Source organism: Camelus bactrianus, chromosome 35 (assembly GCF_048773025.1).
Source record: "Camelus bactrianus isolate YW-2024 breed Bactrian camel chromosome 35, ASM4877302v1, whole genome shotgun sequence".
NCBI classification, from domain to species: domain Eukaryota; kingdom Metazoa; phylum Chordata; class Mammalia; order Artiodactyla; family Camelidae; genus Camelus; species Camelus bactrianus.
The window spans coordinates 1,901,431-1,915,003 of record NC_133573.1 but is presented as its reverse complement, the minus strand read 5'-3'; positions in this window follow the sequence as shown (position 1 = coordinate 1,915,003).

Sequence of the window (13,573 nt, the reverse complement as noted above, 5' to 3'; positions counted from 1 at the left end):
CACACAAAGAGCTCACACTCAAAGTGGGGAGTGCTGACATGTGGTGGGTACAGCCTGCTCATCCTGCAGTGCACAGCACAGCTCCCCACAACAAAGAAGTAACTATCTGGCCCCAGACAGCCACAGCACAGAGGCTGTGAAACCCTGATCTAACGTACATTGCCCTGCAAAGCCTAAAATGGTAATACTGCGTCCTCTCATTTAGGGTTCTGACTGTGATTTAAATTTCATAGACATTACTTGGGAGAATTGAATTCAAAACTGGTTTAGGGAGAGAGGGAGGAAGGTCACAAAGCAGTTCTACTGAGAAAAGTCATGGCAGAGATATTGTGAATTTGCAACCAGAAGCTTCCTGACTTGGCAGCTTCCATCAGTGACAGTGATTTCCTGTTCACAGAGGCAGCGTTAGGTACTGTATCTGAGAGTCATTTTTGTATACCACACATGGGGCCTGATCCTGGAAGCCTTTCCAACAACTTTGTACTTTGCCTGGTAATGAGCCCTTGTCTGCCCAAATATTTAGAGCCACGTGATAATCACCAAATAAAGACAGTACCTATAATGTCTCCAAGATAGAAATACATGCATTTCATTTCCCCCACGTCAACCATGAGCTGACCAATGTGTAATCATCCAATTGCACAGTATGTGAAAATACTAGTGCAAATGGAGAACGTTCTGAAGCAGGAACTATGGAAACAAAAGTAATTCTTTTGAGTTATGGCTTTTTATATGAAAAACTATAGCAAAAATGGACACATCAAAAATAAGACATAATTGATTCAAAGGCTGTTTCTGATGGCACACCACCTCCCCTCATCTCAGGGGAGGTGGCCCTTCGGTAAGTTTCATGACCAACTAGAACCTTCCTTTCAAAATGCCGATTTTTAAAAAAAATAATGAACATATGTACAATGTGTATCACAAATACTTGTAGCTTTTCCCAGCGGCTCAAGCATTAACACTTTTTATGTAAAAAGTAGTTTCATCGTTGTATTAGCTGTAACTACACTTCGCAACAACAGTGCCCACCACTGGTGAGTGGGGCCAGGCCTGAAACGCCTCACTGGAGCACCCTTTCTCAGGAGGGTGGCGTGTTTCTGGACATTTCCTCAAGCAAATCTGAACAAGACAGAAAACAATATTTTCAGAGTGAAAAAATATTTGTGTAATTACACATTCTCTTGCTTCCTGAAAAGAGGAAACTGAGGCTCAGAGACATTGAGATAAGCCTTCAGCCACACAACCAGCAGATGAAGTTGTAATTCAAACCTGTCCTCTGACAGCCCAGGGCTCCCTCCAGCATCCCTGCCCTCCAACACCCTTCAACGGCCGCTGCTCAGAGCAGAGCGGCACCGTGTCACCTTGGACCTGAGGAGGCCCTTCCCCAGCCAAGGGGTCGGGCTGTCCCCTCTCCAGTTTATGGGAAATTATACAATCTGCCGCCTTATCTTCATCATTGTGTTACTGCTTAGAATCTGCTTATTTATTTAACACACAGTTACATTGGTGGTGCTGATAGTGACCTCAGCTAGTTACTCAACTTCCAAAAGCCTCAGATTTTTATCTCTAAACTGATGGTAATAATGGTATGAACCTCCTGACCCTGCTGAGGGTCATTATATATATAAATATAAATACATGAATTTTGTGTCTGTGTATGTAGTTATAAACATGATACATCTATGAAACTATATAGAATGTCTTACAAATAACTATACGTGTATACGTAAACTATGTATATATGTTATATGTATATATACAGACATAATGTGCTGTATAACATCATGCGCTTATATAACACACAGTCAGGCCCACGGTAAAGATGGCACAGATGTTATCTTTTGTTAGCAAGCAGCACCGAGCTTTGTGGCAATAACTTGCCCTTGGCTGTCTGAGATGCCAGTGGGCGAAGGTCCGCAACCGGCATACGCGGGATGTACAAGCTGCAAGGGTGAGCCGCTCACAAGCCTGCGAGTCTGCGTCAGCACTCACTGGCCCACGGGGTCCGCAGCACCCCAGGCTGTCCTGGGGGGCCGGCGGAGTCTGACTCTGGGCTTATCAGTGAGAAGCCATTACCGAAAATAAAACAGGGTGTTGGTACATTAACAGCAAAGTGAGAGATGCAACTGTACAATCAATGCAAGAAATTCTGCATAAACTATAACAAGATATGTATTTTTAAAACTTATCGAAGTATTCTTAACAGCCAAAAATGAAAAAAGTTGAAAAAGTCATGATTGTATTTTTAACATTAGTCAAGCCTTTAAAAATACACACTTTAGGAACTTCTGTTTCAACAAATAATATTGGAAGCATGAATGAGATTTGGAAAACAACAGTTACAAAATTTCACAATAGTGGTACTTTTCTCCTGTATTAAACCATTACATTGAGACAGAAAAGCATGCTGAATTTTCTAAGTGTCTAAAACTAGAAAATCAAGCAGGACAAAAGAAGAAAACCATACTCTCTGCTGTCTGGGTTCTAGTATTTCTCCAATTGCGAGTGTCTTTTTGGAGTCGAGTCATCAGGTTTAGCAAGTCAATCTGAGGATATTGAGGACAAATACTGAGGACACCCAGTACAATTTGGATTTTAGATAAACTAAAACCTTTTTAGTATAAACATGTTCCAAATATTGTACGGGCATACTTACACTAAAAAAATTACTCATTGCTTATTTGAAATTCATATTTAACAAGGCATCCTGTATTTGATTCCAGCAGCCCTACTTGGTGCATGTGGTTTGGTTTAAAGTAATTCCAGGAGCTGCACATGAACCTTCCCATTTGGGCAGCTCTCTTCTCGGGAGAAAGAACAAAACTCCCTCTACATTGTAGCTCTATTTCCTAAACCCTGGCTCGTAGTTGTGATCAGGGCGTGTCTCCATCGTAGATACCTGGACAGGGAGCCTCACTCTCGGAGGAGAGGGTCAGTTGAGAATACGACTTACATCCCTTCTGCTCACATTTTGTCGCCTAGAACTCAGATGCATGACCCCACTCACCTGGGAACCACAGTCTATCATGCGGCCCCCAGGAAGAGGAAGCAGCGGGACTCACCGCATGGCAGTGTCCACCACAGTGCCGAAAGCAGCACAGAAAGTGAGAACCGTATGAACAGAAGCTCTTTGCATCACTTACACACAAGCAAGAAACGCAAAAGCACGTGAGTGTGAATTCTAACAACGACTACCCTGTAATCCAGCAGTCCTACTCCTGGGCATGTATCTGGATGGAACTCTAATTTAAAAAGACACCTGCACCCCAATGTTCACAGCAGAACTATTTACAATAGCCAAGACATGGAAACAGCCTAAATGTCCATCGACAGATGACTGGATAAAGAAGCTGTGGTGTATTTATACAATGGAGTACTATTCAGCCATAAAATAGAATAAAATAATGCCATTTGCAGCAACATGGATGGACCTGGAGATCGTCATTCTAGGGGAAGTAAGCCAGAAAGAGAAAGGAAAATACCATATGATATCACTTATATGTAGAATCTTAAAAAAAAGACAAATGAAGTTATTTACAAAACAGAAATAGACTCACAGACATAGAAAACAAACTTATGGTCACAGTGGGGGGACGGAGGTGGGAAGCAATAAATTGGGAGTTTGTGATTTGCAGATATTAACTACTATATATAAAATAGATAAACAAGTTTCTACTGTATAGTACAGGGAACTATATGCAAAATCTTGTAGTACCTATAATGAAAAAGACTATGAAAGTGAATATATGTACATGTATGACTGAACTATTATGCTGTACATCAGAAATTGACACATTGTAAACTGACTATACATCAATTAAAAAAAGCAACTGTTATAAAAGTTTAAAAGTACATTTAGAAGTGAATTACTATTTCCAAAACCAAATTAATTCAGACACAGATATGTGACCTCCATATAGTTAATTATCAACCTTGCATGTAAGTGTACACAGTGCACCTGCTCTTACTCTATTCACTGATGCCCTGGAGGACCGCTGGTGGAAAATTATGCCAGTTTCCTGATAGCCCTCTCATAAATTTGTTTGTGCTACCAGTTGTATTGGAAAGTAATAAAACTGCGTATCTTTAGTTTTCCAAATCATATTGAAATTTTTCAAATAACTGCAGTTTTAGTATAAAACTCCTATGCAAGTATGTGAAAAGTGCAAAATAAATATATGGATAAAATATGGACTGAAATAATTGAAGAGATAGGCAACTAAAAACCAGAAATGATAAAACAGAGAATAGTATTATAACGATTCAGCAATTTAAAGAACATGAATTAAAGAGCACTTTCTGTAAGAGATGTTTTAAACGTAAGTGTGGAAAGAAAAAAAAAGGGTAGGACTGAAAAGCCAATAAAGAGGATACAACAGCCAGAGGAAAAGACTAATCTTTGGGGAAAAAAAGGGGGGGGGGGTGGAGGTGACACAGAGTTAAAGGAAGACACAAACCAAAACCAGTCTCGAGGTTCTCAAAGGCGTAAGCAGAGAGAGAAGCGGGAAAGACAACTGCAAAGAGTCTATAGAATCAAGCTGCTGCTTTTTCATTACTTTTAAGTCTGAGGAGGAAATTTAATTTGGATTCAAACGAAGAGCTGGCATACAAAGCCAGATAAGCCTTAAGCAGCAACGGGTGGGAGAAAGGGTGTTTTTACAGATACAGGTGATTAGTTTCCTGTTGCTTATATGATGGAACTTGAACCTTACAAGCGCCCTTGCAGTTGGTGGCATTATCTAATAACCTACTATTATTGACTTTCAGAGAAAACATGTTATCAGCAGGAAAACTTTCTGAGAGTCACCAACAAGCATGAAGAGCCCAGAGGCAAAAGATTTGTAAAATCTTTCAAAGACAGCCAGAGGCAAGAGTCAGAGCAGTGGGAGCAGATCACCAAAAAATTTGTCTGCCTAATACATGCTCCACAGAACAAAATCTATTCAAAGCACAGCCCGGAAAGCAGCATCACCTTGTGCTGCGGCAGAAGGCAGCTGCGGCCTTGCCGGAGCAAGCCACTGCTGCCCCGCTCAGAATGTTCACAAACAAGCAGTCTGCCTGCAGGAAGAGCAAAGAGCACTTCAATAATCAAATCCAGTGCCAACATAAATATTTCACTGTGTCACTCTTGAGGTGCAAGCTGGTTTGTCTCCTAGAATAATTCAGGAAACAAAACATGATTCTGTATAATAGAAAATATATTGGCCTAATACCATTTTAAAAAAACACTATAACTGCTCTCATTGAAAGATACAGATTAGTCAAGTCCTCATTTGAAACTTAATGGCGCCTCCAAATAATGGCTCACTGGTGGGCACCCTGAGCCACCTCTAGCTTCGAGGGTGTGAAGTCCCCTTTGGGTGTGCACGTCTCCATGTCTATCCCTGGGATGACGTTTTATTTTGCACCTGGTGATGCAAAAATGTAATCTCTGGTGAGACAAAGTGAAACAAAGCAAATACAAAAAATGTTGAGGATAATTCTATGCAATCTTCTGTTATCTCTACCCAGCTTAATATTAATAGCAAGACAGCATACCCTGCACAACGAGGTGAGCAGAAAACTCCTCCTTGTTGTCACTTCCTTTCTTCTCTCTCACGCACACACGCACGCACACACACGCACACACTCAAAACTCAACTGTCCTGTCCTGTTATATTTAACTCAGAGCTTGCTCTAGGCTCTGGGAACAGGATGGTTTCTCTTTGGCTCCCAGTCCCTCCTTTTTGACATTTCACCTCCGTATCTTTCACTTGTGGGTCTTGCCCCTTTGGCTGCCAGGCGGCCTCCACTGGACCAGCATTACCTTGTTAATGCTGCTTCTTTTGGAATCTTCCTGCCTTAATTAGACTTCATTGTTCCATTCCTCACTGTAAGTCGAATTATGTTATGCTAAAAAGAAATCTAAACAGCATTTAATAAGCCAATGTTTCATAATCTTGATCAATGCTAACTCCCTGGAAGCAGCTGCATTCTACCTGGAGATTTCTGGAGTAACAAAACCTTAATCTAAAGGGTGGGATGTATGTGACCCGATGCACTTTTACTTTCCAATGCAAGAGTGGATCGATCTGGTCCAATTTCTCATATAGGACTAAATCTGAGTAGAGGTGTGCTGGTCACCGCCTGACAGCTTTCAAGTTCTGCGGGCACAATCTGGAAATACAGAAATGTGATGCAGGAAATAAATTGTGAGACAACTGTTTCACGCCATCATTCTCAGCATTTTTGGAAACATAGTTATTACTAGACAAGAACTTATATGTGATTTGCCAGATTTCCCCATGTTCCAACTGTTATCCCAGGTACCTTACCCATTAGTTCATTTATTTTTCACTACAGCTCTGTAAGACATGTGCACTCTCCTCATTCAGCAGGTAAGAAAACCCCAAATCTGGTACGATTAGGTACGTGAAAATCTAGTCAATCCCTCAGATAAAACGATCCTCTAGGGGGAAAAACATCCTATTTTCTAAAATCCTAACCCTCTTCTGAAAGATGAGCAACCGTGGGATTGTTTATGTGAGCATCAGGGCTATTCTGTGTCATAAGCAAGAAGAATATTCAATATTGAACAGAAAAAGAAAAGGATTAAGTAATTTTAAACTAGCAGGGCAAACTTCATTCCTTCTGCTGTCAACACAATTTCCCTGACGAACCTTCCCACCCATGTAACCACCTACGTTCATCCTGCTCAGGTGACAGAAATCCTATATGGAAAATATTACTGTATTTAGGAACCTTTTCATTTCTTCTGTAACTGCTTTTAAAACCCCAGTTATATAACCCTGGGCTTAAAATTCTTACCTTCTTTCAGGTGGAATTTTCCTTCCTTATGATGATTTTCAAAAAAAGTAGAATCTAGAGATTTTGAAATCACATTTTTGCAAGCAGTCCTCGTTCAAGATGTTTATCTCTGTTTTTAAAAGTAAACACGCTGTCAGGGACATGCAGTGCCAACACTGTATGAACAGCAGGCGTCCTGCAATTACAAATCTATTTCCTTCATTACTGCTGATGCCTCAAACCTTAAGGACACCAGGGAAGGCAGATAAAACAAAACAAAACAAAAGCAGTCCATTTCCTTCAGTCTTTCCTGCTGAATAATTACTTCCTGTGTTTATCTGATATCTGCTTCCTTAGGCCTATTTCTATATGTTTTGCCCTTATAAATGGCCAATGGAAACACCGAATGGAAAAGGATTTACACCAATTATTGGAAAATCCTTTCATTTGTCTCATTTTAAAATGGAATTAAAATTAAAAAGACAATAATACCCTTTTACCTTTGGTTTATGATGTCATCTGGGATGGAGAATTCAAATGAAGTATGTTTTCAAGTCCACCTAAACACTGAACTAATTTTTTTTCCTTTAGTCTTTGTAAGTAGGGGCACTTGTGTTTATCTGATTGTTTTTTCTTGTTTGCATGCATGTGTATTCACGTTCTTACTATTTATTTAGCAAAAGCCTTTATTTTCCTTCCTTTTTTGAATGAATTGATAAAACATCTCCTGACAATGTGTTTTAGAGTTATGAAAAATACCATTTTTAACACATAGTACGCTTTCTGTGCTCTCTTTAATTCATTCAGAATGATTAATATAAACAGAACAATTAACTCTATAAAGTGTCTTGTTTTAAAAGTGTCCATTTCTCAGAGAAATGGCCCATTGGCTTCCTCTCTGAGTTACTGCTTCAGGATATAGAAGCATCTGCATTTATAGTGCCATCTCTTCAGCAAGGGATTTCTGGCATTCCCTGACTGGGCTCAAGCCAAAATGCAGGCCTCCCAGGTGTTCTGCAACCACTGCTTCTCAAAGTCATGCATAATAAATGTGTTACGATGACTGATTAAAGAAGCTGAACCTGTGTTTTTAGTGCAGAACCTCTCCCAGTCTGTAACATCGTCACGCACCTGCAAATTTCCAAGTGCTGTCAGGTGAGAAGCAACCAGAGTCCATTTTCCGCACACGTCCTCACCCACAGACGGCTTTGTGATGCCTGTCTCTAGCTATTGTTCCTCCTAAGCTAAACTGGGAAACGTGTCACAAAATGATAGCTCTCCAAGGACAAAATGGGATGCTTTGCAAAACCTCAGGAACCTCAGGCAGTGGCTGAATGACCCTGGTAGGAAGAGGAGAGGCAGGGAGGGGAGGGCTCTGGGCATCTTCCCATGTGGCTGAGCATTTCCTCAGCACTTGCGGGATGAGGGGTCCGGGGGCAATAAAGATATGCTTCTGAAGCTGGTAACATTTGGGCAGCATGGTAGGGAAGGCTACTGGTCGTTTCTATACTGTATATGCTGTGTACTACATATGTATATGCTGTACGCTATGTATGTGTGTACTATGTACTACCTATGTGTGTACCGTGCACTCTGTGTGTGTATACTGTGTACTACATATGCATTACTGTGCTGTATGTGTATATGCTGTGTGCTACACATGTATGCACTGTGTGCTATACATGTGCATACTGCACACTATGTGTGTCTGCTGTGTACTACGTATGCGCATATCGTGTGCCATATGTGTGTGCCATATACAACACATGTATGTACTGTGTGCTACATGTGTATATGCTGTGTTCTACCTATGTATCTATTGTGTACTATATATGTGTATACTGTGTACTATATTGTATACTCAAGGAAAAAAATTTTCTGGCAGTTACATAATGTTTGTGCAAATCAGAATTTTCAAGCTAACGAGTGGTCAACAAAATTGAGGGTTGCTATCAGTAAAGAATTGTATTCTTTAGCCATGATATTAAGGGAGAAGACAAACCATGAGAAACGTTGCGTCCCATTAATTGCACAGCAATGTGATCAGTAGGAATCACAGTTTCTAACTTGCTCATGTGCCTCCTCCTCAGCATGTCATCACCGTTAAAACATTCCCTAAAGTGTAATCAGGGATGGAGGCATAATCAATAAGGAGAAATTCTGGAAATCCTGGAATTCTTCTTGTTGGGAAGGAAACACTAATTTCATTACGAATGAAGTTAGTCTTCTCAGGTTCAATCACACATAACAGCTTTCCTTTCCACTAAGGAATGGGAATTATGATCAATTTCAAAGCTTAATTTTATTGGTAAACTTGTGGACTATTTCCTAGTAAAGATCTTTTTCCTTGATCTTTCTTGAGGGAGAATTAGCTTCTCTGCAGATGTTGAGTTAATTTAAACTCAAAGTATTATTTTTCTTACAATTTTATTAAGATGCTTGTTCTTTTTTTTTTTTAACGAAGGTACTGGGGCTTGAACCCTGGATCTAGTGCATGCTAAGCACGAGCTCTACCACTGAGCTACACCCTCCACCTCCCAAAATGTTCTTACAATATGTTTTTAACTGAATATCTTGAAATCAAAGTCAAAAAATAATATTTATTATATTAATATTTGAAAAATACTAATATTTGGACAATTGATATTTTATGTTGTTAAGTAAACAGCAAATTCCTACTTTTTTGGCATAGGCAATTTTCTACTTTTCAAGGCTATGGAAAGTGGTTCATTTGATCATTTTAATTCAATCTCTTTATTTTACAAATTGCCATCACTTATTAAGTTCCCATTGACATTACAGCCAAGTGCTTTGCATGGTTTATTTCACAAACTTTGAAATTCTCTTTGAGAGTGGGTACCCACTTTATCCTTATTTAACAAATGAGGAAATTTATCACCTGGACTATGTTTACTAAACATAGTTTACTGGTAAACAATGGAGGTATGAGTAAGACTTGGGTGGTTTGACTCCTGGGTCTGCCCGCTTAAACACTGAGATCTGTGTGTCTTGTACACAGAATGCCCTGCCCTGGCATCAGCGCCGTGAGCAAGTGTCAGGTCTTCAGAAATCTACACCTCGTTCATGAAGTGATTTTGTCTTGGGGTCAACACAGAACCAGAATACACAAATTCGCCTACATGATATATCACACAATTTCTCTGTAGTGGAGCCCCTACAAGACAAATAGTGTTAACTGTGAGCTATAGAGCCAGACCCTCCGTCCCTCCCCCCTCCCTCTTTCTTCTTTCTTTTTTCAATTTTCCTTCCTTTCTTTTTCTTTCTTTCTTTCTCACTTTCTTTCTCTTTCTTTCTTTTTCTTTCTTCCATTTCTTCATTTATTTTTTTCTCTCTTTCAACATATATTCATTGAGCACCATCTAGCAACAGTGCATAATCCTGGGATAGAATTGAAGTTGAAAACATTACTTTAAAAAATTACATTTAACCTGAAGGAAGGCATTGTCTGTTACTGGAGTACAGAACCATGGAAAATAAGGGGGAAAGTACTTTCGTGCTATGAGAGATTACTGCAGAACATACACGAGAGGTGCCCAAGGTGCGTGCATCATCTCAGCCCCACGAGGGAGTGGAGTGTGAGCACAGGAAGGCAGCCATCAGGAGGAAGCGCCACATCAGACCTGAAAGATGAGGCGGTGTCCCTCTACAGAAGACAGAGGAAGAGCATTCTGCCCAGAGGTAGGGAACAGGACGTCACTCCAGGACAGCTGGCTTGGTGGGGCGGACAGAAAGGGGGAGAGAGGCCGAGAGAGGCCGAGGTCTCAAGTTACAAATGGGCCTGTTTTTATCAGAAGTTTAGGCTTTGTCCTTTTGGCAAAGGGAAATAGTTAAAAGATTTTAGATAAAGCACTAGGATGATCAGATTTTCTTTTTAGAACGCACACTATGGCCGAAATGAGTCAGGACTGGAGGGAGAAGGAACAGATAAGAGATTCTTGTGATGGTGAAATTAGAGGGGACGGGGGCTGTAAGGCTGTACCAAACAGGACAGAGAAAAACACTGAACTTTTCATGGGTTGGAGTGTACAGTAACGGGCAGGAAGTCCACCACTGTGTCATAACAGCCCCTGGGCCCTGTACCTGGTCCTTCTGACTTAGTGAGGCAAGTACACTGGAGGCTGACTTGGTTCCTGGAAAAGAGGACTTTGTGCACTCAAGTTGCATGTTATTAATAAACATTTACTACGTGTGCACTCTGACTTGCACCAAAGGTGCAAAAGATAATTAGACATGGTTCAGGTCTCAGGTCATAGGAAATACGCTCAGTCAGGCTTTGGTTTAATCTGTGTGAGCCTCAGCGCAGGGGACATACGGTAGCAACTGCTGTGCCTGCAGACATGGCACCGTGGGAAACGGGGAGAGTGGGGAGGCTGGGGGAGGACAGGACCCATGGAACCGCAGCCTCGGTGCCACACAGGACGTCGCGGCAGCAGGGTCAGAGGGCAGCAGCCACAGGAGGGCGCGGCCAGGGGCAACACGAGGGAGAAGGGCCCTGCGCCTGAGTGTCCCTGCAGTGGGGTCCGGAGGTCCGTCTGCAGGAATCACGAGAGACGAGCAGGTGCCGCACATCAGTGCCGATGAGCCAGCTGGACTACTCTCTGACTTTCCTGCGGCTTTGCGTGGAATATTCTGGAAGGAATGTAGTCACTTTTTTTTTTTTTTTAACTGTGAAACAAACACACAAATGAAAACCTCCACACAAATATCCAACCTAAATAAACTTTGAGACTAATACCGGAGAAAAAATAAAAATAAAATAAAAGCTTTTGTAAATACTGTGCAGTCTGGCTCTAAAGTTACTTTATTTTTTTATGTAAAACTATTTAAAAAATGATTCTCAGAGGGAGAGAAGAGCATGACAAAGCCACAAGCCACAAAAGATGAATTTTTAGAAACAAATGTAAGCTCTATATAAATAAAAAAGACTATTATGGACAAGATTTCTGATTCTTAAATATATAATGATGAGTAACATGTATTACTTTATAAATATTCTCTTTTAGTTCTATAAATACTCTCATTTGCTCAATAAACTCATTAAATAATATGATGGCTATTTAGGGACACATGGAATCGTCATCAAGACATCAGGATTTTTTGCAGTTTTAGTGTAAGCAGACATCTGCGGGACTGCAGTGCGCGCCACAGAAACACATTTATACTGAGCTGGACCCCTGCCAGTCTGGGGCTAAGTGGGTTATTAATGGGGGGTGCTTTACCAGACAATTGCTCTTTCTGGTGGGATATGCAATGAATAGCTCCCTTCTTTTATTCATTCATAGATATCAGTGTAATTTCTCCATCCATGCTGGTTTTCTAAACCTATGAACAAGAAACGAGAGCACGGCTCCTTGATGGAGCTGTTCCAGGGGGAGGTTATCACATAATAGTATTTCAGGGGGATACGGTAGCAAAGTGTAACGTACTTTCAAGAAGTCAGAAAAAACAGGTTTGACAAACGTATGGTTGCCAGTGGGTAAAGGAGGTGGGAAGGGATAAACTGGGAATTTGAAAACTGTGCCTCCTGGGGAGTGATGGAAATGTCAGCTATCCTGATTGTGGTGGTGGCTTCTTGGGTGTACACATCTATCACAATGCATCCAATTGTACATTGGAAATATGTGTAGTTTGCTGTACAGGAATCATACCACAATAAAGGTGTTAAAAATAAAGATAAAATTAATTAATTAAGGTAAAAAAGGCTTTTACTGACCAAGTCTGGGATGACTTGAATATCAAAATAAATAATGACAGCCGCAGATTACAACCTCGTTAGTAAACAGCCGTCCAGCACGGTCTGGATGATGCATACCCGGGGAGAAGAGAGCGCTCTTCCTCAAGAGTTCAGTGCCAGCTAATAAATGTGAAATGAGTAGAGAAACTGCAAGATCACAATCTGGCGAACATGATAGTGATAGCTGATTCTAGGAAGATGAGCACAAGTTCTTAAAGTATCTGCCCACGACCTGCTCCTTGAATGAAAAGGAGCGTGCAGTGGGGACGCCAGCGAGGCCCCACTTCCGGGTGGCTGAAATGACCACCGCCTGTTACTGGGATGAAGGCCAGCGAGGCGCCTCCTGCACGCGCTGAAAAGAGCACCAGGTCCCTCCTGGGACGTTCCTGCCTGAATGCCCTCACGAGGAAACACGAGAAAGAGCCCTCCTGGGGGACCCTGCAGGGTGTCTCGTCTGTGATCTCCGAAGATGTCATGGATGTAACAATCAAAAAAATTGAGGAACTCTTCCACGTGGAAAAGAGATTGGCAAAACATGGCCACTCAGTATAATAAAGGACTCTGAGTGGGAGTGTTTTGTAGTTAAGGATGCGGTTGAGACACTAGGTGAAACACAGAAAAGGTTTAGACCGGATGACACCAAAGGGTTCGTGTTTGTCTCCCGACTTTTTGGTGCTACGCCGCGGCTACGTACGAAGTGTTAAACGTGCTGGAGACGAGCACGCAAGTGTCTGTGCGTAGCGTGACACCGTGTCTGCAATCCGGCCTTGGATGGTTCAGGGGGAAAGGTTAGGTTAAGCATCATTGCGACTTTCCTGTGAGTCTGAAATTCTTCGAGAATATTGAGAAAAGAGTGCCCCCGCGGGTCCGCGCGCACATTCCGCGCGATGCGGGAGCGGGGGCCGGCGGAGCGAGGCGCGAACTCACCGTACCACTCGACCGCCCTGTTCATCTCCCTGGCGCGCGGTCAGTCTACGGCGCTGTGTCCACTGCTGGCGCGCAGCACGGCCGCTCAGTCGCCCGCACACG